Genomic DNA, 5,137 nt, shown 5'->3' on the forward strand with positions numbered 1-5,137 from the left:
CTCTCTCTCTCTCTCTCTCTCTCTCTCTCTCTCTCTCTCACTCTCTCACTCTCACACATACACTCACTCACTCACTCTCTCTCTCTCTGTCTCTCGGGGGTGTACTATAAAAATGACGTAGATTCTTGGGAGGCGTATATGGCGCGCCATAACGCTCCCATAAATAGGAGCATTAGAAAGTCCCGCGACCTTGCCGCTCAGTCGTTCGGACGCACCGGACTCCTTTGGATCTGCTGGATCCTGTCGACTCGTCACCTCCTGAGGGAAGCGCAATTCGTCGCTCGCTACTATACTACACCTATTCTATAGCAGAAGCAGCAGCGAATAAACTGCCGAAATATCTGTGCGAACACGACGTCACGGGTTCCTCCTGTAATGTTGTAATAAAGATATAAGGCGGCGTTTTATAGGCAAGGGTTACTGTTAGGTCAGAAAGCTGAACCGTAACTACAATCAGCGACGGTGGTGACCTGTACGCGAACGTGACCAAGGACCCTTGCTCCCGCGTCACTCCTCCACAGCTTCGAGATTCATTGCTACTTCCATTGGGAAGTATATCTCAAGAAGCATCCCCAAGGAATGCCTATTTCCCACCATGAAAAATCTATCTAGTCCCTTAAGAATTCCTTTCGGAGGAATTCGCGAGACGCTTAGACTCTTCGATTTTACTCCTTCGGAGGGAAGGATTTTTCCTAGTTTACCGATACCGAACTTTGGCCATCATTTCCGCCAATATCTAGACGGCTCCTCGCTCGTAATATCATTGGATGGCGGGACAATTATTTTCCGTGCGCACGTATTCTTATGAAGGGATGCGACAAAGACAGAAGCAAGGAATGCATGGGCAGTTTGGCCGGACGGTGACCATTCGGAGGACCCGGTCGACTGGCATTGGTTACGATTCGATTTTTGGCGACTCGACCCTTTCGTAGGAGATTCGAAAGGAGAAACGGAAACAGGAACAAAGGAGAAGGATAGGGTAAAACTAGGATGCGACGGCCAGAGAAAAATAACCTAACATAATAAAGATATATTACGTCTCTTGGATCGTCCTAGCGTGTGCCATCTTAAAGTCATTTCCGGAAAATGTAAGTTTGAGCGTCACGGACCGCACACCGTTCAGCCCTTCTCCTCTCTCTCTGCCTTCCCGGCCTTCATCCTTCTAGCACTTGCTCGCCCTAATAGCAACTTGATAAATTGCTGGCTAGTATGATTCTTTCAATATTGCTCCCAAAGTTGCCAATTCTTCTCGCGGAAATGCCATAAATAATAATACATGCATCAGAACACGATGTAGTAGGTATAGCAGGAGAAGTTGAAATGATAACTAAGAGCAAGAGAATCGGAGTCCCAAGAGTTTGAGACAATCGCACGGGCAGCAGAAGCACAAGAGTGGGCTTAAAGAGATGCCCGCAGCTGTCATTGAATAATGATAGGATGTCCCATCCAGTTGCCTCCGCATGTGCGCTCCCCGCTTTGCTCCACACTCGCTTCTGGCAGTCGCTCCTCTGCTACTACTACTTCACAGCGAGGATGATCGTCATATCGTCATCGCGATGACAATAATAGCGAACCGTCGTGGCACGAATCACTTATGCCTCGTTACTTCGTAGTCCATTCCTTCTATAGGATCGGATGAATCGGTCGGATCGAGCTGATCGGATGTGTTCATTCTGAATTGGTCATCCGTGGACATGTGAATAGGAAACCTATCCGGTGGTGGTACTATCAACTATCGTGCTATCAATTTCGGTGGATCTTGGATTAATCCTTGGGACTCTGAGTCACATGATACAGGCTGGGTACTTTTCGCGTAAGACCACACCGTGCGCATATAGATCGCGTTACTGTGTTTCATTACGGTACCGGATACGTCGCTACGGCGTATCCTGTCGCTATGCCTAGAGACAACCGGTAGCCGCTATAGGTAGATATAATACCAGCCTGGAGTTATGGTGTGTCCTCTAGCTATCCCACTTTATGGATGAGGCATCGACTTCCTGTTCCTCTTCCTTTGTTTCTCGAATATCACTTTACCTTGCCCGTGGTCGTCATTAGTCTCACTCGCTGAGCGAGAGAGTCGCTCCTCCTCTGTTTTCTCTTATTCTTTGCATTCTCAAAATTCTTCGAGGAATCAACTTATTTCGTCGCTGCACGATCCGAGCGACGAGCAGGAGAATAGAAATTGCACGTGGAAATAGCGACTTGGAATAGAATCTAACCTTTCCCATTATAGACGCGCCCGGCAAATTCATGGCGGTCCCGTATGAACGCGATGCTCGCAACGAGAACTCATTTGGTCAAACACGAGGCTGCCGAGATGTAGTCGACACGGATCGACGCAGCTTCCACCTAAATTACAGCTGGCCTTTACGACCGATCAAAAGTATCTTCGAGTCCGCGATCAGGAAAATATTTACGTTGGCTATGTTTAGAGAGGAGTCACTCCGCCACCTCGTTTCCCCTGTCTCCCCTGCACGTATTCTTCAGTCACTCAGCATCTTCCACTGTGAAGTTTAGTTGAGCTTAGATCCCAGTAGGATGACACCATTCTGCGGATAATCCGGCCTGCGTCAATTGTCACGGAAATCTGTTCAATTACTGTAATTACCGTTGCTCTCTGGAAAACTTAATGCCTCTCTCGTGGCGTCTGCGACAAACTTAGGGGATTTAGCGCAAGGAACGCGAGTCACTTTACCAGCCGCGTGCTGGGTTTTCGCCAATTGGGACAATCATTCGATATTGTGTATTCTTCTTAGGCCTTTCACGTTTTTCCGTCTTTCAATAAATAAATCCCGAGTCAATTTCAAATCAATTTCGTAGCTTCCTGAGACACCGTAGGATCTCTCGAGCGGGAGGGGGAGAGGGGGGGAGAGAGAGGCTGCACAGAGCCTGGAATCCGGTGGAACCTATCCGTCCTCTGTCTATCCGTTCTTCTTTTTTGGAGGGTGGTGATTTCGGCACCGGCAGGACTCATTTCTATTCATCCGAGGAAAATAAAGGCGGACCCGATCGCGAGTTCCGATAGCCATGAATATCTTATCTGCATAATATCGTGCTCTCCTTCGGGAGTGTGTGTGTGTGCGCGCGTGAGAGCGTATTGGAACGCTGCTCTCCCTCTCTCCCACTCCGAGACTCTCAGTGCTCCGGATTCCATCTTGTGCCGTTCACACGTGTTTTCCGTGCGTGGGCGGAGTAGCGTGCGTGTCTCTCGCGCACACAGCCAGCCAGCCAGCGTCTACGTTTAGGAGAATCTGGTGGCTGCGTGTGTGCACGCACGCACGAGGTGTGAGTTTATTGTCGGAGGGACCGTGAGCTACCGTGTGTACGGGCCTTGAGGTTTCAGTGCGTCTTGCACGCTGCTCTAAGAACAGTTCTCCGAGAGTCTTGCTCAGGCGGCAGCTAATGCTGGACAACCTTAAAGAACGTAACCGTGTATCGATCCTTTACGGGAGTTCAGTCTGTTGGTTGATCGAAAGTGAATCGCGAGTACCGAGTGCGCCACGTGCTGCCAGTGCTTTGGACAATTTTTAAACGATATTCTAGAAACTTCAATGGGCAGTCGTTACGCTTCTCCAGAAGCGTGAAAAGAAACAGGGAGGGGGGACTTTTCGACATTTAAAGCTCAAAGCTGCTCCTGGATTATGGTTGCGGCATGAAAAAGCAATTGCTGAAATAGTTTGCTGAAATACCAGTATCGCCCAATCCAGGCTTTGCCCTGTAAAACCGACTTGCGTCTCTACAGGGATCGAAATTCAGACAAATATTTGGGTATTGCATTCACTTGCTATATCTTACTCGTTTGACACTTGACTTCGTTTTCGAGGGCAGCAAAAGGTACGGAGGATGCGATACATGTAGAAATAAAAATTAGGAATAGCCCAATGGACACCTCAATCTCCTAAATAAATTCGATCGGGATTCTTTCAAAGAGTCCGTTGGCGGGTCTCGTCGAGATGCGCCGTGACGGCGTCCTGCCCTTGAAATTTTTCAGGGCGTTAATTACCTCTTAGGAATGAAGCTCTGTTCGTCGTATCTAAGATAACAGAACCGCTAATTAATGGCGGCTTCTGACGTCGAGGATTACACTGGCAAAAATGTCTCCGGGGGCTTCCTCGACCCCGTCAACCAGAGAGAATCCTTTCGATTTCCTCAGGAGGGTCATCAGCCCATCAGCCCATCACGTTGGCTGCGACCAATTAATTAGCCTCGCTTGCGGACACAGTTCTCATTCTATTTTCATTCAAATTAGCAGCTCTTAGATTTTTGTGGGGAATGCTTTTTCCTTTGAGCAGTCTCTCTATTGTTTCCCTCCTGCGCCGTGCTGGCGCGCACACCTATGGTTATCCACATATCTGTGCATTATACATATACTTTGCAGCACATTCTGCCATGAATAATTAACGGCAAAGATTTGTTTGTGAGACGGACTCGTCAGGCAGCTACACTCTAATGTATTTCAAATATCCTCTGCTCTTCGGAATGATAATAAAAAATAATATATGGCTAGACCATTCCATACTTCACTGCACCCTTATACGTACACATATAGTCACTGTAGGAGGGCAGAGGCTGGTCGGAGGGGCAAAGGGTGTTAAAGGAGTACTATGGGTCCTCTTCGATTCTTACTCTCTCTAGAATGCTAATAAACTCATAAGAATTCCCGCGGTGAGCCCGAAGGTAGGAAGCGGTCGAGCGAGAAAGAAGAGAAGTGGAGTCAGGAGGAGAAAAATACTATTTCGAATTATTTCTGTGAGCTGCTTGAGTGACAGAGGGTTAAATTTAACTACGAGGCGCGAGGTTTTCGTTTCGAGATGATTTTTTCGTTTTTTTTTTTATCCTCAAACGTGCGACTGAATTCGATTTGCAGATATAGTGAAGATGCCCAGGAAGTGGTGGTGGTTCCTCTCCTCTTGTGACAGTCGAAAATATTCTCTAGGTGGATCGAACAAACCGAAGTCGAGTGCTTGATCGAGCGCAAAAGAGAAGCATCGATTAAGAGTATCTCAGCTAGGCTGGATTTTAAGTGGCAGCGGTTTAACGGATCATCCCTGGATGAGAATAAATTGAAGACGCCTCGAGGACCAGGAGGAGGACCAGGAAGAGCAAGAGAAAGTAACAAAGGGGTGACGTAGGT

At 47.8% G+C, this 5,137-nt stretch overlaps 1 protein-coding gene across 1 annotated transcript in view; it reads left to right on the top strand.

Moving 5' to 3' along the window:
- LOC107269558 (zwei Ig domain protein zig-8) overlaps positions 1-5,137 on the top strand; it is a 28,745-nt gene that overhangs the window by 2,032 nt on the left and 21,576 nt on the right. The gene's annotated exons all lie outside the window — the stretch shown is intronic.

The sequence above is a fragment of the Cephus cinctus genome, unplaced genomic scaffold (assembly GCF_000341935.2).
Source record: "Cephus cinctus unplaced genomic scaffold, Ccin1 Ccin1_scaffold0670, whole genome shotgun sequence".
Lineage (NCBI taxonomy): Eukaryota > Metazoa > Arthropoda > Insecta > Hymenoptera > Cephidae > Cephus > Cephus cinctus.